General features: G+C 54.2%; 1 protein-coding gene and 1 non-coding gene across 2 annotated transcripts in view; one reads left to right on the forward strand and one right to left on the reverse strand.

Annotated features, from left to right (window-relative positions):
* Nucleotides 1-25,061, reverse strand: part of IGSF21 (immunoglobin superfamily member 21) — a 271,583-nt gene that overhangs the window by 60,321 nt on the left and 186,201 nt on the right. The window lies entirely within an intron of this gene.
* On the forward strand, nt 20,598-20,669 carry TRNAF-GAA (transfer RNA phenylalanine (anticodon GAA)). Its single transcript has one exon. It is a non-coding gene; the product is annotated as a tRNA-Phe (tRNA).

Raw genomic sequence — 25,061 nt, forward strand, 5'->3', positions numbered from 1 at the left:
ACGCCGAGGACGGTGATGCTGATGGCACAGACTCCAGCCTGGCTTTGAATCCCAGCTCCTCCACCTACTAGCTGTGTGACAAGAGTCACTCTACCACTCTGTGCCTCTGTCTTCCCTGCCATTAAAATCGGGGGTGGTGACAGTACCTTTCCTGTGGGTTTTTGCCAGGATTAGGCGAGATAACACATGGAACATGCTTACTTAGGGCAGTGCTTGCTGTAGTTGCATTTCCGATTTGATCACCATCAGTGATATCGGTGTTTATGCTTCTACTAATCACACAGCCCTCCTCTGCTGTTCTTTGAGATACCTGGTTAGGGATGTGGATTCATCCCACCCAGAGGCTGGGTGAGGGATGGAAAAGGACCAGGAGTCCCAGGAACATGACTTCATCAGGGTACACACAGAGAAAAGATGCTGCTCTTGACAACACTCAAGACCAAGCAAGAGAATTCACTTTTTCAAATGAAATTTTGGGTGTTCAAGGCTTTGTCCTGGCTTTGAGGTCTCTAGGATCTGGTGGTCCTGATTCTCAGAGGTAAGGAGCGGCTGAGTATCAAGGGTGGGGTGGTAGCATCCCACAGACATGTGGTCAGGTCTTAGCGGCCACTTGGAAGCACTGTGATCTTGGGCAGTTGCTTAACTTCTCTGTGCTTCTGTCTTGTAATCTGTAAAATCAAGTGCATAACACCTGCCTCCCAAGATGGAGCTGGGGAGTGAGATGACGGTTTTGGCAAAGGGTGAGGTGTTCTTTCTCTGCTCTTAGACCTCGCAGTAGAGGGTGCTGATGCGGGAAGAAAGCTGGAATGAGCAATACTAACCACTAGCCTTTGAGAATGTACTGGTTCTAACCCTCTACTCACTCCATCTCTAATGCCCAGCAGACCCGGAGGGACAGGCACTGTACTCACTGGACGTCCAAGGCTCAGTGAGGTTCTGTGACCCCCCGCCCCTGAAGTCACACTGAGAGTGAGCAGCAGAGAGAGATGTCACCACTTTTGCAAAACGGAACCAAGAGTGGGCTCTCTCCTTTACGGTTAACTGTGAACCTAGAACTAGAACCTAGAACGTCCTGGGCACATGTTGGCACTCAGCCTCTCTTTGTTGAATGAGAGTGGGTAACACGAAGCTCTTTATGTGCCAGATGCTGTTCCAAGCGCTTCGCCCATATTAGCTCGTTTAATCCCCTAAAACAACTCTGTGGTCGCTATTGTGTGCTATTCGCGTATTACGGACTGTTATTAACGCGTATTACGGACCGTTATTAACATTCCTATTTAATAGCTGAGGAAACTGAAGCACAGAAAGGTTAAGTAACATGCCTGAGGTCACGCGGAGAGATTGGCTATTCCATCATCAGTGCACGACGCAGGATCAAAGCAAGGTCTTAACTTGGGAGGAGTTGGCATCCTGGGGAGGCACTGAGGCCGGGACCTAGACTAGAGCCCCAGTGTGGAACGGAGGGGTAGTGCTCACACACGTGGTGGTAAGAGAACTGCTCGCGCCAGCGTTCAAGGTCGGAGAGGACTACCAATGACAGGAGCCCCCGGCGGAGCCCTGAGCACGGGAAGGGCCCGCTCGCCGTCTGAGCAGCGGGCGGGGGAGGCACCGAGGGGCGTGCCCAGCAGGGGCCCCATCCCTCAGTGTTCAGCCTGGGGACTCACGCTCTGTGGGCGCTCTGTGGGCCCGGCGGCGGCCTTGCCTGCTGGGAGGGCGGGGACCGAGGACAGCTCTGCTCTGACAGGGCCCTAGGTCTCCTGCCCCTGCTCTGCATCACTGCCTGGCAGAGCCCAGGCCCAGAGACTGGCACAGGATGAGGACCTCGACTGCCCTCTGTCACACCCCTGTCTCAGACTGGCTGTGGGCCGTGGTTTCCCATGAGGGGCTCTGCCTTCCAGAAAGTGAGCCTGAGAGGCAAGGGGGAGTCCCTACACTGGAGCGTGGCAGGGATTTGCGTTTCCAACCTAACAGACCCCGAATGACTTTTCTGGGCCTATGCTGAGGGCTTCTATACAGAATCTCGTGAAACCTCCAGTGTATCCATCCATCATCCATCATCCATCCATCCATCCATCCATCCGCCCACCAGTTCATCCATCCATCCATCCATCCAACTATCCGTCGACTCATCCATTCACACATCCCTCCATCTGTTGGTCCATGCATCCAACTATCCTACATTGAGTGTCCACATGTTCCCCTCAATGGCAGGTAGAAAGACAACAGTCAACAAGACAGGCATGATCTCTGCCCTCACAGACCTTACTTTCCAGTGTTCCAGACAGAGTTGGAACTAACCACCTAAGTATGTGTTTAATTAAGATGTATTTGTATCAGTGACCCCACAGACTTTGTGACCCCGTGGACTGTAGCCTGCCAGGCTCCTCTGTCCATGGGATTTCCCAGGCCAGAATGCTGGAGTGGGTTACCATTCCCTTCTCCAGGGGATCTTCTCGACCCAGGGATCAAACCCAGGTCTCCTGCATTGCAGGCAGATTCTTTACCATCTGAGCCCCCAGGGAAACCTGTTTAATTAACAGTGTGATGAAAAGGAGAGGATATATGTATACACACCGCTGACTCATTTTGCTGTGCAGTCGAAACTAACACAACATTGTAAAGCAACTACCCTCCAATAAAAACTAATGTAAACATTTAAAACAATCGTGTGATGAACTTCGTGAGGCATCCAGGGCAGTCCTCGGATGGACAATGGGAGGACCAGACCGCGCTGCGGTGGGACGTCAGGAATGGCTTTCTGAGGAAGGGACATGGACGCAGAGGCCAGAAGCAGGGCAGGACCTGGCAGATGAGGCGGGGGGGGAGGCCGGGGGGGGGGCTTCCAGGTAAAGGGAACTAGAGTGTAAAGGAGCTGGGAGGGCAGGGGGCTGACGGTCATTACAGGGGTCGGGGAGGCCCCGGGAGAGCGGCAGTGACACATGGTGCAGAGGGGCGTGCAGGCGGGGGTCCGGCCGTGGCCCCTGGGCCGTGTTCAAGAGTCTGGCCTTTTCCCCAGGAACAGCGGCAGTCACTGGGGCAGGTCACAGGAGCGTGGTGATGGAGGCACGGCGCAGTTCGTCTGCACCTGTGGCCCCGCCGGGCAGAGAACAGCAAGAGGCAGGCTGAGAGTGGGAACAGACAGCAGTGGTGTCAGATGAGAAATACCAGTGGCTTGGTCGAGCTAGGGAAATAGAGAGAGATGAACTGTCCTGGAATCGATTCAGGAGGTGTTAGGCACGGGGCACGGTGTCTGATCGCACCTGGAGAGGGAGGGGGGGAGAGGCACGCGGGTAATTCCCGAGTTTCAGCAGCTAGCGATGCTGGGGTCCTTTAGTGAACAAGCAAGAAGGGGTAGCCAAGAGGGGACCGCACGAGTCTAGTCTGAGTTAATTTGCGTGAGAGGCATCCGAAGAGCGAAGTTGGATAAAGGGCTGAGCATCAGTTCTGTAGAGAAGCCCCTGGGTGCAGGCATCACCACTTCCAGTTTAAACACGAGGAGCTGGCCTCAGGGAGGTCACACACATGCCCAGGAACTGGGCCAGTCCCAGTTCATCTCCGAGGAGGGGAGAGCGGCCCCATCAAATCCCAGATCCCACACTTCCTGCCTGAGCCAGCGTCCCCGCCTGTCTTGGGTCTGGTGGGTCCAGACGGGCCGGCTCACATCAGCTCACGGACAGCTCTCAGCTGAAGCAGTGCCATCGCCTCGGAGCAGAGGGGACAGCCAGGGAGAGGCTGGGTGGACCAGCGCGCCTGCCCCCAATGCTGGGACTCCTCCCACACCGGCACTCCTGTCCCTCGCTTCAGCCACAGGTCTCTGGATGCAGTGCCTGGCCTCTGGGTCCTGCTGTGCCCTCTGCAGGGATGCCTCCCCCTGTGTCTTTACCTGCCATCTGCCTCTCCCCAGCCTGTCATGGTTTCTGGTAAACTGCCCAAGCCTACATCTCCATCAAGAACACCAGATGAAGCCCTGTGCACTCCCGGGGCCCCAGTAACCACTGTGTGCTCGTCCAGACCTCCGCCTTCAGCAGCTCCCCCTCCTCAGGTGTGAGCGCCTCCCGCCGCTCAGGAAATGCGTTTTCTGTTGGGGGGAATGTAAACAGGTGCAGTCACTTTGGAAAACAGTATGGAGGTTTCTTGAAGTCTAAAAATAGAACTACCGTATAACCCAGCAATTCTGCTGCTGGGTATGTATCTGGAAAAAAAAACCAAAACACTAATTCAAAAAGATACATGCCCCCAAAGTTCATAGCAGCATTATTTACAATTACCAAGATACAGAAGTAACCTAAGTATCCATCAACAAATGAATGGATAAAGAAAATGTGAAAACACACACACGCGTGCGCACACACACACACAATGGAATACTACTCAGCCATAAAAAAGAACAAAATGTTGCCATTTGCAGCAACATAGATGGCCTTAGAGCAGGGAAATAATGGAGACAGGGGAAGACAAACGCTGCATGACCCTGCTTACATGTGGAATCTAAGAAATACAACGAACTTGTGACTATCACAGGAAAAAGAAGCAGACTCACAGATGCAGAAAACAAACTTGGTTATCAGTGGGGAGGGATGGGAGGGGAGATACAGGGGTGGGGGAGGGAAGGTACAAACTAGTGTGTGTAAGACAGGCTCAAGGATGCATTGGTCAACATGGGGAATATGGCCATCATTCTGTAATTTGTAATAATACATAGCCCCCATTTGTGATAAATGGAAAGTAACCTTTAAAAATTGTAAAGTTAAAAATATATAAAAAATTAAAGAAATAAATGGCATCAAAATAAAAAAGTAAAGAATTGTTTTGACTACAAAATTCTACAGAAGAATTGCAGCCGGAATTCCTAGCTGCCCAAGCAGGCCTGACAGGCCCTCAGCATTGGTGCGGGCTCGCTGAGAGGTGGGAGAGGATGGTGGTAAGACTCCAGGCTTGGCCTCAGCCCTGCTCCTCGCCATTCTCTCCACGGCCTCGGGCAAGTCTCCTCCCTTCTCGGAGCCCCTGTTTCCTCATCTGCAAAAAGCTGCTCATAATGAGGCCCTCACAGCTTATATTTGAGGATTAAACAAATTTAAGTGTACGGAGGTCATAGCAGAGGACCCAGCCCAAGGTATCCACGTCATACACACTCTATAAATGTCAGCACCACAATTATGATTAAGTCCGCATGAATCGTCTTTCTACATAAAAGACGACCTCTGCTAGCCTCCAGGGGGTGAGTCAAATCTCTAAAGTTGGAATCGTGGTAAGGGAGGATCAGCCAGGCTGGACTGGAAGATGGGAAAGCCTGAAACAGATCAGATAGTTTCTTTGCGAAAAAAAAAATCGTTGGGCCGTGTTCATGAGAAGGCAGATGCGTGAGAATAGGTTTATCAAGGTGGTTTTCAGTTCCACTGCAATTTAAAATAAATACGTCAATTTAATGTTTATAGAGTGAGTTATGCCTTATTAGGGACACGGTGAGCTGAGGAAACTTGGCCAAGGCAAAATTTGAGAAATTGGCCCCGGCCGTGAAAGTAATTACAGCCACGCTTTAGTGAGCAGTCCTGCCCAATGATATTTTCATTCTGTCTAATTTATTAGTTTATTAGCTTTATGGTGAATATAGAAAGTTATATCACAACATGTGCCTAATTTGATCAGAGCCAAATTTTCATGTCTTCCCGAGGTGGCCTTAATAAAGGAAGAAACACCTGCTTTGAAATTGTTTCCAAGTTTTCAAGAGAGGCTCAGGGCAGAGTGCCAGGACTCTGGGTCTTGGGGCTGCAGATTAAAAAGGCAATAGAGAACAGTGGTCCAAAGTACAGACTGTCTGGTCGCAAATGCCAGCTTCTCCGCTTTCTCACTATGTGGCCTCAAGTCCTCAGGCTATCCAGGGCTCAGTTTTCTCACCTGTAAAATGGGAGCAATAATAATGCCTGCCTAGATTGCTCACCACGGTCTCCCAGAGCCCAGCACTGTGCTTGGCTTGTCACGGGTGTCTGACAAATATTGTTGGAGGGATGTGACAAAGACCAACATCCATGTAAGGTGTTGAGCACACAGTCACCACTACCCTCCTATCTCATGAACATTGTGCCAGTTCTAGCTCATTTAAACCTCACAAACGCTCTAAAAGGTGGGTCCTATTGTCATCACCCCCATTTTGGAGATGGAGAAGCTGAGGGACGGAGAGGTAGTGATTTGCGGAGGATGCCACCACCTGTAAGTGGCAGAACTGGGGTTCCGATGCCAGGAGCCCAGCTCCAGGGTGACGCTGTCATGTCACCTTCAGTCTTAAGTGCTCCTTAATGTTGTAGCTTTATTCTTCCTAACAAAGGTCCAGGTGATGTCTTGATTTCAGATGTCTAGCCTCTAGAATTGTGTGAGAATTAACTTCTGCTTTTTTAAGGCATCCAGTTAATGGTATTTTGTTACAGTAACTTGAGCAAACCCATATGGGCAGCCTCAATCCAGCTGAACATTTGCCCTCCTGAAGCTCCTCACAGGGGTACCCCCGAAAGAAACGAATGCTCAAGTTACAAGTGATTTCACTTGTCATTGTGAAAGATTTGAAACAACTGCCCTCAATGTCCCTCTGTGGGAGAATGGATAAATGAACGAACTGATCCAGGCAGTGGAGTACTACACAGCAATGAAAAGGGATGGGTGCCACCATATAGACAAATCGCCCAGATGTGCTGAGAGAAAGAAGCCAAATGCAGAAAGCATGATTCTATTTGTGTGCAAAGCAAAGACAAGAAAAACTAGTCTAAGTTGATTTAGAAGTCAGAATCACGTTTTCCTCTTGTGGAAAGAAACTTCAAGGGATGCTGAATGGAAATGCTTTACATCCTGATCTGGTTGGTGGGTGGGTAGCAGGGTATATACATGTGTAACAATTCCTTAAGCTAGAGATGAGATGAAGCCTTGAGATGAAGCCGTTTCCTGTGTGTATGTCATGAAAATCAAAGTGTTAGTCATTCAGTTGAGTTCGACTCTTTGTGATCTCATGGACTGCTGTGTCCATGGAATTCTCTAGGCAAGAATACTGGAGTGGGTTGCCATTCCCTTCTCCAGGGTATCTTCCCAACCTAAGGATTGAACCCTGGTCTCTTGCGTGTATGTTATACCCTGATGTAAAAGTGAAGTAAGTAGATGAGGATCCCCCTCCCGGTAGAGAGCCTCCGAAGCCTCACAGAGGCACCTGGGGTTGGTTCTCTTGGTCTCCAAGAGGCTGGGAGTGTTGATCAGCAACAGTTGATGAGTTTTGAGCAGCAGAGGAGGGCCATGCAGCCATGAGCAGGCTGGGGGGTGCATTCAGTGGCATCTGAAGAGGCTTTATGACGAGTCCAGGAGACACCCCCTGCCCCTCCCGCCACCCAGCAGCAGCTGGAGCAGCTGGTGGGGACTCACCTGCCCTCCCCACCCCAGATCTCACAAATGACATCACAGGCTTGGCAAGCGGGGGGAGCTCATGGTGCAGAGATACAGCCCAGGCTGTCTCTGCTCTGCCAGCCGGCTTGGCTGGGCCCTGCTCTGATCTAGTCCCATCAATTCCATCCCTCCTGGGGCACCCTGGGATTTTCCCTGTCAACACCTCAGCACCTCCAAGCCCTCATGGCTGGTGTTCTCTGCTGGTTACATTGTGGAGGCAAAGAAGGCAGGCTTTCAGCAGCTAGTTGGAGGCAGTGAAGGGAACGGCCGCCTGGGATAGAACCAAGCACCATGGAAAAGTATGGTGCAGGGGCCCAGAGAGGCAGAGTATTCTGCCCAAGATCCCACAGCTCTAAAGGAGCAAATCTGGACTCCCGACTCCAGTCCGCTTGACTCCAGAGGCTGGACCCTTCCTCCAGACTTCCCAGACTCTGGCAACAAACAAGTGAATGAACTTCCAGGTTCTTCATGACTGCAGGCGGTGAGGTCCTGTGAAGGACAGGTACTCTGGCTGCAGACTGCTTGGTTCAAGTCTTGGCTCTGCCCCTTGCGGCACACATAACCTGGGGCAAAGAATCACTTGGCCCCTCAGTTTTCCCATCTGTAAAATGGGATAATAGCAGTTATCTCCTCCGTAGTTGTGAGTTTTCACTTAGCACATAGTAAGCCCCAGACAAACGTTTGCTATTATAATGAGCTGGTGTTATTATCATTGACAGCTCCAAAGATGAAAGCAAAAGGTCACATTTCTGCTTGGGATCCTTCTGAGGGCATCAGACACCCAGAGAGATCCCATGTGGGCACCACCTGCTCTTTCTCAGTGACTCTGGTGCGAAGAAGGAGGGTGGCAGAGCCCAGATCCCACTCAGCCACAGCTCATCCCCTGAGGCAGTGCGAGTGTGAGTGAGTGTGAGCCAGTGTGAGCATGCACACCAGGCAGAGAGTGGGATCCTGTGAAGACAGCTTCAGGCAGTGTTCCTGAGCACGTGGGCCCGAGCTCTGGCCTCTCCCATACGCCGCTTAAAGTCCTGGATCCACCCCTGCAGGCGGCATGGGTCCCGGGAATGGATTTGGACCCTGTTGGTCCCATAAACCTCTTAGGGCCATCTGGGCCATCCCTCTGTCTTCCCACCACACTCGCATCAAGCCAGAAAACGGGGCTCAGGCCCCTGGGGGAAGTGGGAAATAGGGAGTGGAGGGCTGGGGACAGGGCACTGAGTGGTCAGTGGAGATGGCGATGGGGCAAGCGCACATGGACACTGGGGCCTGGCCTCTGACCCCACAGGGAAGGGCTCACAGAGCGGGGCACCGCGGCCCCAGCCCCCAGCCCCAGGCCGCCCACATATGCCCATGCTGCCACCCAGGTACGCGGACACCCTGGCACGCGGACACCCAGGCAGGGAAAAGCCCATCCGCAGGCCCCGGACCCCACGGTCCATCCCAGAGCTCGGCACACTGTACTGCAGCCCTCTCTCTTTTTAGAAAGTAATATCATCTATTGATGCTACTGCAATTGGTACTGTTTTATTTCTTTGTGAAATATTTTCCTGGCTGTGCAGCATGTGGGATCTGACTAGGGATCAAACCTGTGCCCCTTGCACTGGAAGCAGGAAGTCCGAACCCCTAAAGCACCAGGGAAGTCCCTGCAACTATCTCTTTATGCGTCTGTCTGGGCCTCAGTTCCTGCATCTGTAAAATGGGACGTGGGGCTCAGTTTACCTCACAGGATGCTGTGGGGCTGGAAGGACACAGTGCATGCAAAATGTTTAAAAAGTGAAAGTGAAAGTCGCTCAGTCGTGTCTGACTCTTTGTGACCCCACGTCCATGGAATTCTCCAGGCCGGAATACTGGAGTGGGTAGCCGTTCCCTTCTCCAGCGGATCTTCCCAATCCAGGTATTGAACGCAGGTCTCCCACATTGCAAGCGATTCTTTACCAGCTGAGCCACCAGGGAAGCCCAAGAATACTGGAGCGGGTAGATTATCCCTTCTCCAGAGGATCTTCCCAACCCAGGAATTGAGCCGGGGTCTCCCGCATTGCAGGCATATTCTTTACCATCTGAGCCACCAGGGAATCCCTTAAACCACGTTGGTGCTCAGCAAATAGGCCCCCTTTGGAAGAGGTGAGGGGTCTTTTTTCTGGGATCATGTCATCCTACTCTTCTTAACATGGCACCTGGCTCATCAGAGGGGCTCAGAAATGATGTAAGAGTTCCTACCGCCCCTCACCACAGCTCCGGGTGAGGGCTGGAACCAGTCTTCTCTTACCAATGAATAAGCCAAGGCTCCAAACCCCGCTCAGTGTCACCATGGAGAGCATCGGGCAGAGGCCAACCAGAGCTGCAGATCCACCCGCATCACAGTCAAGAGTGGGGTCCTGTACCCCGTGTCCCGAGACTGCGGGAGCACTTTCAGAGCAGCGGCTGAGAGTCTGTGTTCTGCCTCTGACGTCTTGCATAGCTGGTAGGTTTAAATCCTGGCTCGGCCACTTACTGGCTGTGTGACCTTGGGCAAATCACTTACCCTCTCTGAGTTTCATCTTTTCAGCCACCAGTGAGGGTAGTTAGAGCCCCGACATCGCGAGGACTTAGGAGTCAGTGTGTGCAAAGCGCTTCCAGTAGGTGTGGCGCAGACTAAGAGCCGGGTAAGCCCTGGTGTTGGCAATTTTGTTAGTTCTCGGATCCTAGGACTCTGGCTATAGCATCGCTCTCGTGGGGGAAGCAAAAATCCAGGGAAGTTAAATTAAAGGGCTCGAAAGCCCCTGGCAGGGCTGCTGAGCAGGGGGGAGAGTCACGACCGGCTTTAGTCCCATGGTCCCCACAAAACACTCACGATGCCCGGGATCATTACCCTAGCAGGGGAAGGGGGAGGAAAAAGACGCCCAAACAGACGACCTGTCAAGGAAGGAATATGTGATCAATTAACTGAGCCTCCTTAACCTCTCCAGTGATAATTAAGAGTGTCAGCCCAGCTCACGAGGAAATGGCCATAGCAAGGAGTAGCTGCGCTCCCTGGAGAATCCACACATGAATACACAGAACCCAGTGGGCACTGGGCTGGCTCCCATGTCGTAGCCTCTGGGCATCTGTTTCCCGGGCCCTAGCCCAGGCGCATGGCCTGTTCCCCGATAGTGCGGGGGACAAGGAGTGGACAGCGTTACGGCCAGGAAGGGCATCAGGGAAAAGAGGGGGATGGAGGCTCTGGGAAGTCGAGTGACTGGCCAAGACATATCACAGCTTCGTTGTAGACTCAGGACTACACCCCTGGGCTCTGGCCTCGATGCTGGGCGGACGGATAGCAGTCAATGCTGTGAAAAGCAACCAGGAGCAAAGGGATAAGAGTGCCTGGGGTCAGGACGGGGGCTCCTTCCGCCAAGGATGTAAGCCATTGGAAGCTGGAAAGGACACCATAGCCTTTGACTGATCGTCAGAAGCCAGCTTCTCCGCTGCAGATCGCTCATGGGCTGTGCGATCTTCACTTAGCTTCTCTGGGTGCCTCTTTGCTTCATGTAAAATGAGGAAAGCCCTCTGCAGCCTTACGTGGTATAGCTCCATCATCTCAGTCTTTGTCACTTGGTTTGGAGGTGACTTTGTGGCTCAGCTGGTAAAGAATCCGCCTGCAATGCGGGAGACCTAGGTTCGATCCGTGGGTCGGGTAAATCCCCTGGAGAAGGGAATGGCTATCCACTCCAGCATTCTGGCCTGGAGAATTCCATGGACTGTATAGTTCATGGGGTTGCAAAGAGTCAGACACGACTGAGCGACTTTCACTTCACTTTGGAGGTGACAGGTGCCAAATTTGCACAAAAGGCTAATGGCCCACTGACGCTTTCTCCTTAGTGTCTACCAGTGGCAAGTTTTAGGTGACTCCTTCTCCTGAACTAAGACTAACTTTGCAGCAAGCTAGTGATCCAGCTGGGAGTTACTCCTCCACACGCTCATTCATTCATTCATCCATTGATGAAATGATACTCGTCTCCGGCCTTCTCCCAGCCAAGCTCTTCCAGGACCCTGAGGCTCAGCAAAGCTCCCCCTCCACCACTCATTCTAACCAATCCTCACCTCCTGAAACAATTACCTTCCGAGGCCAAGAAGATTCTCCCAGAACCTGGGAACTTTATTAGACTGCAGTAATATATTAAAGAGGAGCTTTGAATCACCCGGAGCAAATTCCAATGTGAAGAAATACCACGGTGACAAATACTTTGTTCTGAACTGTTTACTAAATTAAGTCTTTCCTGGACATTTTTGGCCTTCATTTTTTTTAATACCAGCAATAAAGTAGTTGCGTAATTAGTAATAAAACTGACATTCGGGTTACTGATTTTTTTTACTTAGAAGAAAGAGGATAATATGTGTGCGAGTGTCTGTGTGTGTGTAGATAATTTCTAACAGCTCTGGTTCTCTGACTGCAGATAGAGTATTTGCCATCTCAGCCACTCTGTCCATGGGCTGTGGGTCGGGGGAAGTTGCCCTGAGCTCTGCGGAGTGGAAATGATTCCCTTTTAGGCGTCAGAGGTTGAATTTTGGTTTTGCAGCTGACTTGCTGTGTGACCTTAGGGACTCTGTCGGCAGCCTCTGGTCTCGGTCTCCTCATCCAGAGAATGAGGAGGTCGGTTGGAAGTGATGCCCAGCTACTGCGGATCTGTCCCGACTCTGGGAGGCGACAGTGACTGTGGCACCTCTGTCTCGGCGGCTCCCATGTTTACGTCCTTGGACCCCATCCTGCCCCCGGGCCTGCGCTTCCGTGATCTTCCTGCCACCTCTGCTCCGGTGTCTAACAGACGTGTCTGCTGTGTGAGTGTTAGTCGCTCAGTCGTGTCTGACTCTGCGACCGCACGGACAATAGCCCGCCAGGCTCCTCTGTCCATGGGATTCTCCAGGCAAGAACACTGGGGCGGGTGGCCATGCCCTCCTCCAGGGGGTCTTCCCGGGTCTCCTACACTGACTTTGACCACTTGAGATTCTTTACCATTTGAGCCACCAGGGAAGTCCTAACAGACATGTCTAACCCGGTCCAACCAGAACTGAATTTTGCACCAACACGCAGCCCTAGCTGGTCTGCCTGTCCTCACGCAGCAGGAAGGAGCCCCTTCACCGAAATGCGCGCTCTTGGCCCCAGACCTCAGCGCCAGCTCCTCCCTTGTGATGTGCCCCCACTTTCGGTCTGTCCGCGAGTCCTGCGCGCTCTCCGCCCGTCTCCTCCTCCCGCCCCCACCCCAGCCAGCTCACCAGCACCTCTCCTCCTGGGTCTCCCAGCCTCCGCTTGCACGACCTCGCCAATAGCTAAGGCGGATCTTTCAACACCGCAGTAATAGAGGCGAGATCAACCTCGAGGGCTCCTCATGGCCTCCAGAATACAATCCAAGCTCTCATGACCCAGAATGTTCTACAGCAGCGGTTCTCAGACCTGCCTGCCTGTTGGAGTCACCTTAGGGGCTTGAACAACTGAGGCCCGGGCCGTGTCCCCCCCACCCCCACCTGACTTGACCAGCGGGGAGTGGCCTGGGCATCAGGAGTGTGTCAAGTCCCCAGATGTCCCTGACGCAGACCACGGATGGCAGCACCGGCCTCGCCTAGGGGGTGATCGGAGCCACGGGCTCTAAGCCCCTCCCCCAGGCCCGCAGAAGGAGAATCTGCTCTGGAACAAGCGACTGCTGGGCAAGGTCCAGTTCAAGAGGCTGCTCCGGAGACCTGGCCTCTGCCGACCCCTCCTCGGTCTCCCAGCTCCTCGTGGGGCTCCTCAACCCAAGCCCCCCTGGGGTCCTTTCCGCTCTCCTTGTCACTCGGAGCTGGCTCCCGCGCCCAGGCCCTTGATTTCTCCTCTGCCAGAGGCCTCATCCCCTGGCCTTTGTGTGGCTGCTTTATCTTGCCATCCAGGCCTCCAAGAGCTCCCTGTCACCCCGTGCTTCCGGCAAAACCCCAGGAACGTCAGCTCCACGGGGACAAGCCTCTCAGCTCCCTTGTTCACCCTTGTCCCCCGAGGTCTTCGGTTAAGAAGCATTTTTTAATGGTGGATGAACACTCAGGGCAAGCCTTGACCGTGATGCGTGCAACCCGCTGTCAGAACTGCATTTTGTCCCCCCACCCCGCCCCAGGGTGCTGCCTGATGCTGGGCTTGCAACGCCTCAGGCTTGATTCTGGCCCAAGACACTGGCTCTGAAAGGCCCCTGGTAAAAGGCAAATTGCCAAAGCCTCCCTTGTCTAGATTCTGGTGGCTCAGATGATAAAGAATCTGCCCGCAATGCAGGAGACCTGGGTTCAGTCCCTGGGTTGGGAAGACCCCCTGAGGAAGGGAATGGCTAGACTCTGGGGTTCTTGCCTGGAGAATGCCATGGACAGAGCAGCCTGGCGGGCTACAGTCCCTGGGGTCACAAAGAGTCAGAAACTACGGAGCCACCAACACTTTCACTTCCCCCACGCTCTTACCCTTCCCTCCCCCACCGCTCCCCTGGCCCAGGCCGCATTAGCACAGGGGCTCAGCCCCATTCTCTGTGGAGTCCCCCAGAGGGGGGACGCTCTGCAAGATAAGGAAGCTCTCCCACCTCTTGGGATAGTCACTCTCCTTCTCCGGGCTGAGCTTCGTGCCCGTAGAGAGGGTCTGAGATCTACACTCCATAGGGTTCAAGCTAATGACGGATGGGAAAGTTTTGCTGACCGTTTGAAATAATTCCACATTTAGATAACCTGTCAGCTCATCAATTTAGCAGACCTCTACTGAGACCTTGTGTTGGACACTGAGGTCCTAGAGGTGAAGAAAGGAAGCTCCTTCCTCGCTGATTGGGGGTGGGGTGGGGGCGGCATAGGAAGGGCCCCCCCCCTCCTTGCAGTACCCCAGTGTATCACCAGAGGGCAGCAGACAGCTGTGTGAGCACCGCCCTCCCCAGGAGAGAGCCTGGTGAGAAGGGTGCATTCTGGGGCCGCAGGGGAGTCTGGTGGGCCTTGGGCGGACAAGCAGAGAATGAGGGCCGGTCTGTGCAGCACGCCGATCTGTGCCAACTGCGGACCCAACAGAGTACAGCCATCTCAGTCACTGCGTCTAAGGTCTCCACTAATCCAAGATCAATCCCAGGTAAGCACCCCTGATCTGCACCCCCAGTGTGGATGGGGACCCACCTGGAGCCTTGGGATCCAGGGTCTGTGCTGCTGGGGAGATTCTGGGGCCCCAGGGGGCTGCAAGCCAAGAGATGCAAGAAGGTGCAGGGAGAGGACAGGAAACGTATTGTACCTGTGTGCATGCCCTGGTACCTCTGCGAGCAGAGAATGAGAGGGCAGAGCCCCCGCGTGGGGAGAGAGGAATGGGGAGCTGAAATAAAGAAGCGGAGGTCATGCTAAGAAAGGAAAACCACGGAAGCAGAAGGAAAGACGCAAATTCAAGGACGGAAACGAGAAGATCAGCCTTTACTGGTGGGAAGCGAAGGCAGGCAGGACCAGTCCTTGGCAGCGTCCTGAGTTCCACCCCGCACTAGCGATGCTGGCCCCAGCTGGGTAGGGAGCGGCAGGTTTGTGTGAGCGGATTATTGCGACCTGGCCTGAGAAGAGCTGAATGCCACGCACAGGATATTCCTGGAGAACCATCAGTAGCATTGATTCTGCTTGGGGGCAAGAGGGCTGGGGAGGGCTGGGTTTGCACGCACTGCTGGGCTTCAAAAAGGTGAAGAAGGCCAGGCGGCCGCTGGAGGAGAGGAGGGGAAGCTCGTGTCAGCACCAGGAGGGGCAGCGGGGGGGCGAGGGCAGCAGGTGAGGGTGGAAAGTGGGGCGGGTGTGCTGTCACGCTCAGTGGGGACTTAGGCAGAGTGGCAGAAGCTTGTTCACCTAAATGGATTTCCCAGCAGCTCCACGGAACTGATGCCGCTGGCGGAGGCAGCCAAGGAGACCTGGGAGTCGCGCTTCTGGGGCCAGGATCGGGCATCACTCGGTCTCCTTGGCCAGGGTGTTGAGGGGCCAGGGACTGCCAGGCAGTGTCTATTTTTAAGGGGATGACTAACTACGGCAGCTTCCTACCTGGAGGCATCAAGCGGCTGGGGCCGCAGATCCACTGTGTGCCAATGTGCATGTGTGCCCTCATGCGCGTACGTGTCGGGATGAAGCCACAAGGTCACACACCCTCACTGAGTCACTTGAATCCCCAGCGCCTGGCAGGGGGCCTGGCATGGGCTGATCGCTCATAACTGTTCATAACTGCTCATAACTCATAACTGTTGGATGAGCCTGCCCTTGATGGCCTAGAAGCCTACTATGGATCCAGGGCCCCTTTGAATGCCACAGCTTGGGTGGGAACTCAATCTTCCCCATGCACAAGCTGTGTGACCTTGGACAAATGACTGCACCTCTCTGTTCTTTCGTGTCATCATCTATACAAACAGGATCCGATGAGCCTGAGATCTGTACTCCATGAGATGGTTGCAGTGGTTAAACACGATGAAGGATGGAAAAAAGTTTTTGCTGACTGTCTAAAATGATAATTCCATATCTGGAAAACCTGTCAGCCTATTGATTCAGGAAACCTTTACTGAGGCCCTGGGATTTCATCCCAGCCCCTGTGTCAGGCGCTGAGGATCTAGAGATGAAGAAGGAAGCGTCCAGCTCTAAGAGACGAGACCCAGGAGGGGTGGCTGAGAGCGGGCATCTCTGAAGAGCACTTCCCATGGGCCTGACACAGAGCGCGGGGCCAGAACTCTTCTCTGACGGATGCTCTGAGGGTGGGAGTTCTGGGATGGGGTCCAGTGAAAGTTCTGGCTCAGGAAACATGGGTACCCTCCACCTTTGAGTTAAGCCCAGGGAGCTATAGCAAGAATATCTTATTCCTGGGCCCCATCCCCAATCAAGGCCCCACTACCTGAGAGACTTACCACTCAGTCTTCTGATGAGCAACTGGTGGCATTTGGGGGTGGGGACCCCTAAGGCTCCGGAAATGGCTGGTGCCTGGGAGGACACGTGGACTGGGAGGTCACTGGCTGCTCCAGCTGTTTTGTCATCTTTAATCCAAACGAGTCTTGCCCCTGGGGGCTTTAGGACCTCGTTTGTCGCCCACCAGCTGCTGGCAGCAGCTAGAATTGTCTGCACCCAGATAATTCTAAAGCTGCTTCTCGCGGAATTCTTTGGCCTCGTCTGCACATTGGAGCAGGTGGGAGGAGCTTTGTGCAGCAGGGCTTTCCAAATCTCGCTGCCAACATTTTTTCCCTGGAAGACTTTTTAGAAGACTGCTTCCCCAGGCCTTGCTCTAGGCTGTTTGAGTCAAATTCCATCTTGGTGGGGCCCAGGAATTGATATTTTTAAGCAACTCCCAAGGCGATCCTAACGCAGGGGGAGTGCTGATCGGCCTGTGGTGTAGACGCCACCGCCACCACTGAGGGTTTCTCAGGCGACGTAACCGGCAGCCTCTCCTTAAGCCGCGGTGGGCTGAGAGGAGTGGACTCGGCTGAAAATTTCCTGGGAGGTGGGCTCCAGCCCCCACCCCTAAAATAATCCCCGGTTTTGATTTGGGGACCCGGCTGCTCCTTGGGGCTGGAGACCTGGGGTGTTCAATTCTGATGAGAGAGGCAGCTGTTAGGAAAAGAGTGTTGAAAGGGCTCAAGGTTCTCCTTAAAACATCACTTTGGCTCATGCGAGCTCCTGGATGGGAGATTCTGGGGTGGGAAAGAGGGGTGGGCCTGCGGGTCAAGGACTGGATGTGACCTTGACGGCTCTGAACGGGCAGGGTCCGAGTTCACCCGCTCTCCCAGGGCACAGTAGGTGGAGCCCGGCGCACAGCAGGGGTCCAGCGTGCGCTTGCTGAGCGCTTGAGTGAGTGAAGAAATGAAGGACCATTTCCCGAACGAGCAGCATGGGTTCTGTATGTTCTGGAGACAAAAGATGTGTGGTCCCTGATAATGTGCAGAGGGAGGCGAGCTGTGGAATTCACTCTAGCAAATCAACAAGGGTCAAAGCGCACTTTTCTTGGTACCAACAGCGGAGGAGGAGCTTGCCTGGCCTGCTAACAGCGGACACTACAGAAGGGACCCTGAGCGCTTCAAAGGGCAGCAAACCTCTCTTTTCTCTTTGGACACAACAGTGACGGCGTCTATTTAAAAACCAGCTCTGCTTTTTCCTTTGAGCAGATTCCAGAGAGCTGAGGCTTTACAACCTCCGTCTGCCCACCCAGAGCAGCCTCATTCCAACCTCAGCCCTTCCCTCCCTGCCTTCGGGCCTTTGCACACACCGTGTCCTCCACCTGCGGCATCCCGGGCTCCTTTGTCTATAAAACCTACATACATTTCAAGGGCCACTTGAAATGCCACCTTCTCCGTGGTTCGCCCAGTCTCCCCATCTCTGATTCATCACCACATTACATCTGCATCCTCCCCACGACGGCCATCACCTGATCACCTGAACTGCTCGCTATTTATCTCCGTGTTTTATCTCCTCTTTCCTTTCATCCCACAAATATTTATAGTTCCTCTCTAAATGCCAAGTAGGCTCTGGGGTCACTGAGATGAAAGGGAGAGAGCAGCGCCTCGGAGGAGATTACGGGCTTGTGGGGGTGGGGGCGGGGGAGCAGGCTTTAAGCTCATGGAGGCGGAGGCTGCCTCGTGCCCACCGCTGGGCACCGTGCCCCCGCGTCTGTGCCGAGAACGTGGCAAGTGCTCAAAACGAGCTATCGAGGGGTGCGTGAACACGTGCGTCCCCAGTAACAAAGGAAGTGGCATTTCTTCCCGCATCCTCAATCCTCCCGGCTCCGCTTGCATTTACCCGATGTCTCCCACGCCTCCCTCCCCTGATAAATATGAATTAGGAAGGTGTAGCTGCGCTCTCACATTCAGCACCAAGCCCCCAGGCTCTGCTCCACCTTCCCAGCTGTTCTCAGCCTCCTGAGGCTTTTGGGGTGGGGGGCAGCTCGGGGACCGGCGCACGGTAACGTGTTCACGGGGAATGGACGTCAGACCCCAGGGAGAGGGCTGGCTCAGAGCCCCACCTCCGCCTCCTGGATCCCCGCCAGCCCGAGGCGGAGGTCCCGCTCCCTCTCCTAACTTAGCTCAGATTTGGAATTTCAGTCCTGAGGCCTAAGAAGAGACCTCTCTCCCCCTCCCCAGACTCCTCCACAGAAGGCGCTGTCTTCCTCTCCTGGCACCTCCAACCCACCCTCCGCCTGGCAACCAGGGTGAGCCTCACCCGACACACACCGCGTGGGACCCTAACCTCCACCGGCTTCCAGGATGCGGAGAAGAAAGGCCGCTGTGTCTCCTTGCTCCTGAACGCTGCCACGCTGGCCCTCTGGCAGCTCACCAAGCTCTTTCTCGCCACAGGACCTTTGCACTTGCTATGCCTTTGACCTGGGATGCCCTCCCGACCTCCACCCCGTCTGACTTCCTGTTACCCTGCAGATCCCTGCTCAGATGTCGTCTCCCGTGGGAAGCCTTGTAGCACGCCCCCCCTGCTCCCCCCTCACATGTTCCCTCTCATCGTCTCCATCACCTTCCCTTATTGCCTCCACACGGTCATCACCAACTGCAGACATTTTTCCTTATTCTTTCAAACACATTTTTACCATCTGTCTCTTCTCACCCCCTGCATTGCAAGGCTCGCTGGAGCAGATCTGATTATGTCTCGTTCACCGTCTTATCCCCAGCACCATCCCTGACGTGCAGCAACTGCTCGATTCCTTGGTGATAAATAAATGATGCCCGTGTTGGGGAAGGTGTGGAAGCCTGAATCCCATCTTCCTAAGTTTATTCCACAGCAGGGAGAGCATCCGTGGAAGACATCCACCCCGCCTTCCACCACTAACACATCCACCCCACAATTGTCTACAAATTGTGCAGGGAATGCTGGGCTGGGGGCTGGGGAGACAGCAGTGAAAATATCACCCCCAGTCCTTGTCCTCATGGGACTTCTGGTCAAGTGCAGGAGGCACTTTGAATACCCAGTGTCAGGGCAGGGAGTGTGTGGTGGGAGGCGGGCGGTGGAAGGGTGCTGGGGAGCTGCCCCAGCCTGAACAGTCAGGAAGGGCTTCCTGGAGGAAGCAGCATTTCAGCTGAAACTGAAGGATGAGTAGGGCCTTGGCAAAGGGAGGTGGGCCAGGCGTGGGAAGGGCACACTCTTGATTCCTTGAGTCTAGATTTCCCTCATGGACAAAAGAGGGCTGGTGAAGCCTGCTCAGTGTTCCTGGAGACTGGGCTGATGGCATGGGACAGAGACTGCAGAGGGCTTCGGGAAATGGAGAGGGTGACCTGCGGACGGGGGAGCAGGGGTGGGGAAGGCTGCTGTGCTTCTTCCGGGCCTCCAAGGAGGTCACGGCTGCCATCTGGGGATGGCCACGCACTGCAGGGATTAACGTGCTTCGCCCACACAATCTCCCGGTCAGCAGGGGAAGCCACCCATCTGTCCGCCTGTGCCCGGCTGGTGGAATAGGTGAGCGGGGCCCGAACCCGGGCCTGAGAAGACAGGCGGGGAGGATGGTGGACATGCAGGAGGCCGCAGGTGGGACTGTCGCCCACATCCTCTGTCCCCACTTAGCAGCCCCTGAGAGGCAGAACCGGAAACAAGCAACCTGTTGGGAGCCAATGGCTTATTTGGGAGGGTGTTCCAGGAAGCTGGGCCGGGAGTGGGCATGGCGGGGCAAGGGAGGCGGCATGGGTATGGCGGGGCAAGGGAGGCGACACAGGTGCCTCTTGGAGCTTATTCCAGGGGAGCTGAGCCTTGGTCCAGCCCAGGGGAGCTGAGCCTTGGTCCAGCTGGGAATGTGTGGACGGCAGGGAAGACACGCCCGAATAGCCGCGCCCGAGGTGCAAGGGGGCTGGTGTTGCATCCAACACCTCCCGTTGGTCACTGGCCAAGGCTGTCCCCAGACGCCCTGGCACTTGGGCTCCAACGTCTGCACACCCGCCTCGTCCCACCACCGACGTCTCCTGCCCAGCCCACAGGTCTCAGCCCAGGACCACCATCCTGGGAGGCTCTGCCTGGCTCCCCAGCGCCTTACTCCTCCTGACCCTGCAAGCGGCTCCCCCGTTACAGGGTTGCCACTGGACTCGTGTCTTCGTAGAACTTGTCACGATACGTTTATAGTCATCTCGCTTCTCCTGTTTCCGCTGGGTCTTCCCCTTGAGAGTGTAAAGGCCAATCTTTCCTGTTCCTCGCTGGATCCCCAGCACCTTGCATCATGCCAGCTCCTAGTAGGTGCTCAATTAAATATCCCTTGGACTTCCCTGGTGGCTCAGACGGTAAAGCTTCTGCCTGAAATGCAGGAGACCCGGGTTCAATCCCTGGGTGGGGAAGATCTGGAGAAGGAAATGGCAACTCACTCTAGTATTCCTGCCTGGAGAATCCCATGGATGGAGGAGCCTGATAGGCTACAGTCCATGGGGTCGTAAAGAGTCAGACACAACTGAGCAACTTCACTTTTTGTTTCTTTTCTTTGAAGGGATAAATTGCTGTCAATTCCAAGCTGGAAGTTCTGGGCTCTGAGACTCTGAACTAGAAAGGCATGTGAGATGGAATCTCGGTGTGTGGGGGCGTGGTCCTGGGAAGGGCAGTGACCCCCCCAAGAGATCATGAACTGGGGTTCTATACCTGCACACCCTGCCTGGGACAGAAGCCCTGGCACCCCACCCAACTCCCATCTCTCGGGGCCCCCCACCAGTGGGGAGACAAGCTCTGGGAGTCCCTAGGGCTCCCCCGGCCACCCAGAAACTGCTCCCTGCCAACTCTCGTTCATCTTCTCAGCCTCTTCTCGCCCCACTTTCCCCAGCTGAAGAGGAAGCGGCCCAGACAGCTGTGGAGCTGGGAGTCTCTCTAGATGAGATGCATTAATTTGTAAATATCTTCATTTATATGTAAATGCCGAGTCCTGTGCCCCTCGCCAGCCCAAACGGAGCCCTGCAGGCTGAGGAGCAGGTTCGCCAGCACAGCTGCACTGCGGCCTAGACTCTGTAATCAGACGAGACCTGAGAGGCTCTGCTCCTTCCTTCCCTTCCCTGCGGCCTCCAGGCGGCCCCCTGCCCTGCTGCTCTTGGCCTGGGAGACCCCCCTGGTGCCTGAGGTTCCGGGAGAAGGCCAGGAGGAAGCGAGCGCTGGCCGCGACTGCGCTACAGGTCTCCTCCCGCTCTGCCTCGGTGTCCTCATTGGTAAAACAAGGGAGGCGGCATGGGGAGGGCTAGGATGACACGGGTTGGGGTGTGACCAAGTTGATGTTGTTCCAGTGGGGGACCCTTGGGTGAGTTCCAAACTGAATTTTGGCCTCATCTGTAAAATCAGGACCATAGAAAATAATAATAGCAATAATCCCTGCCTGTGTCCTGGGTGTCGTTACTGATGATTAAGAGAAAGGATGCGTATAAGGAGGCTTTATGAGATTAAGGAAAAGGTGAGAGCTCTTTTTTTTTTACGGTGAGGCAAAGAGGCTTTTTTCTAGGCACGAACAGCAGACAAGCACAGCTCAGGGGCTGGGGCTGCCCTTCCGGGAATTACTAACTCGTGAGATCCTCGCAGGCTGCTAGGAGCTTCTTCCTGCTGTTTTCCCCTTTCAGAGATCAGGAAACTCGGGCACAGAGTTACCAACCCGAGAGATTCCACTGGAGCAAGGGGCTGGAGGGGCCGGGATTAAAACTCAGGCCACCAGGTTTGAGTCTCACCAAAACCCCACGACAACTGTTTAAGCCAATGTCAGTGCCAACTTGGCGCTTGCCAAGGGCACTTGCCATCTGCTTCTGTGGGGGCGGAACCCTGTGCGGCTGCAGCTGTTGACCTTTGACACGCCTTGAGGGGAGTTCAGGGTGAATCACAGGAGTGAGGCACTTTGTGCCCAGGCGCTGCAAGTGGTAATGAACCTGCCGGCCACTGCAGCAGACGCAAGAGGTGTGGCTTCGATCCCTGGGTGGGAAAGGCCCCTGGAGAAGAAAACGGCACCCACTGCAGTGTTCTTGCCTGGGGAATCCCCATGGACACAGGAGCCTGGTGGGCTATAGTCCACGGGGTCAGAAAGAGTCGGATGCAACTGAGCACTTGCACGTTCGTGCACTCACACACACACACACACACACACACCCCACACACGTGTTCCAGGATGTGGAACAGATCTTTAAATAGTTAGATATTTTCAGGAACTGATTTCATGAGTCCAATCCTTGCATCTCCTCATATCTAGAAAAGCACTAAATCCCTTCATGGTGACGTCAGCCCCTTGTGACAAGCAGAAAACCTTCAGTAAGATAAGTGCTTCATTACATGAACACCTCTTTCACCAGAATCACTGTCCCCCCTTACCTCTTTGGAGCAGTCTCTCAGAGCTACCTGAATGCTCTCTGCTGGGTTGCAGCCCTCACATTGCCCCCAATAAGACTTAACTTGCAACTCTCACATCATGCATCCTTTTTAAGACGACACCAACCATGTTAACCTGTCTAACAGGTGAGGACACCGAGGCTGAGAGAGGTCAAGGTCCTTGTGGTCAAAGGTAACTCAGTAGGGAGTAGCTGAGCTGAGGTTTGAACCAGGTCTTTAGATACCAGGGCTGCAATCTGGATACATGAGATGGAGGGTGTCAGAGATGTTCGGATAGTCTCTGGGTTTCCTTCCTGGCTCAGAAACCAGAGGCAAGGAGTTACTCTGGAGCCCACACTTTCAGGAGCAGGTATGTGTGTGTGCGCATGCGCAGTTGTGTCCAACTCTGTGACCCCATGGAGTATAGCCCGCCAGGTTCCTCTGTCTGTGGAATTTCCCAGACAAGAATACTGGAGTGGGTTGCCATTTCCTCCTCCAGAGGATCTTCCTAACCCAGGGATCGAACAGGTGTCTCCAGGATCTGCTGCATTGGCAGGCGGGTTCTTTACCACTGAGCCACGTGGGAAGTCAGGAGTAGGTGGGGAATTGACAATGATGAGATGCAGGGGGCTGTTGTTTTCAGAGACCATGGTAACCTGGCAGGGGTGTGGCAGACGGAGATGGGTTTCTGGGAAGCCTGGAGGTGACCTAAATGTTCACTTGTGCAAAATCATCTGTGGCTTCCAGAATATTTTCTTCTCCAAAATGAGTTTTCACCTCTTTCTTTGCATTCTGATGGTAACCTGCTTGTCTTGCCTGTATGCATGTCAAGTTGCTTCAGTCGCGTCTGACTCTTTGTGACCCCACGGACCGTAGCCCACCAGGCTCCTCTGTCCAAGGAATTCTCCAGGAAAGAATACTGGAGTGGGTTGCCATGCTTTAGGATTTAGACCTTCCCAACCCAGGGATCGAGCCCATGTCTCTTACAACTCCTGCATCGACAGGTGGGTTCTTTACCACTAGCGCCACCTGGGAAGCCCAACCTGCTTGTCTTGGGTGTGCTTAGAGACACCCTAAATTCTTTTTGGAAGTGGGTGCAGGTGAAATCATAAATAGATAGATGAAGGCATCTGTGTGGTGGCTTGTACATCTTTCCGGATTCCACATTCTCACCAGATTCCCCCCAAAAATGCTCAGTCTGAGTTCCTGACACAAAACCCAGAGAGGAGAAGCACCCAGAAAGGTCCTCCAGGGGAGCACAGCCACCTTCCGTTCTTACCTAAGCAGGCATGGAAGGACCAGGCCAGATTCTCTCTGCAGACTGGCTGTGCCCTTGGCAATCTTCTTGTCCTATTTTCTAATTTTACCCGTTTGGAAACTGAGGCCCAAAGGGTACTAGGGTCACCCGCCCAATTTGCAAATTTCATGGTACACCTGCCTGATGTCGAGCCTCGTGTTGAGAGCTGAGGATACAAGGTGGTGGGGGAGACCTATTCTTCCTTCTGATGGTCATGGTCACAGAGGGACGGACAAACCTGGGGAAGGACAGTGGGGCCTTATCCTCCTGGTGGGTCAGGAATAAGACAGTAAGCAGGCATGTGGCAGGTACCCCACGAAGCATAGCGCAAGTCAGCTTGTCTGCAGCATCTCCTGCCATGCTGACGTGGCAAGCTTGTCCTCTAGCTTGGGAGCAGACTGCCACTTCCTGCCTGGCCCCCAGGCAAAGCCAACTCAATGGACATGAGTTTGAGCAAGCTCTGGGAGATGGTGAAGGACAGGGAAGCCTGGCGTGCTGCAGTCCAGGGGTTGCAAAGAGTTGGACACAACTTAGCGACCGAACAACAACGAGGCAAAGCATTTGGCTATGTAGTGTGAAAAAAGCATGCACACGTGTGTGTGTGCAAAACTGTGCGTGTCCACTGCTGAAGATACTCTTCATTAATGCAGTGAGACCCCCTCTGGCCGTGGGGGGTATCCTGGAGGAGCCACGGTCACTGACTTTGGGGAAGATCAGTTCTGCTGGGGCGAGGGACTGTCGAAAGAAGGTATCACACCGGAGGACCTGCTCGCTTCGGTTCTGAAGGCTGATGAGGCGTTTACCAGGTGATCAAAGGGAATGGGACCCAGCGAATATAAAACATCAGAGCGCTAAAATAGGACTGGGGCTTTTTAGGGAGAGGTGGGAGGGGAGTGTGGCCGTGGTGCCCACCCACCTGGAACACTGCAGGTCCTGGACTGGGATCCACTACCTTAAAGTCTTCTAGAAAAGGGGGCAGGGGCAGAAATACTAAGTATCTCCACCCCCAAGGGCTCTTCCTTCCCCATCCTGGTGCTGCCTTGGACCTTGGGTCTGGTTGCTCAGGGTCTGTTTTCCTTCCCAAGTTTGAAGCCCACGGGGAACCACAGAA

This window comes from Giraffa tippelskirchi, chromosome 3, assembly GCF_054371585.1.
Source record: "Giraffa tippelskirchi isolate mGirTip1 chromosome 3, T2T-mGirTip1v1.2.pri, whole genome shotgun sequence".
NCBI lineage: Eukaryota > Metazoa > Chordata > Mammalia > Artiodactyla > Giraffidae > Giraffa > Giraffa tippelskirchi.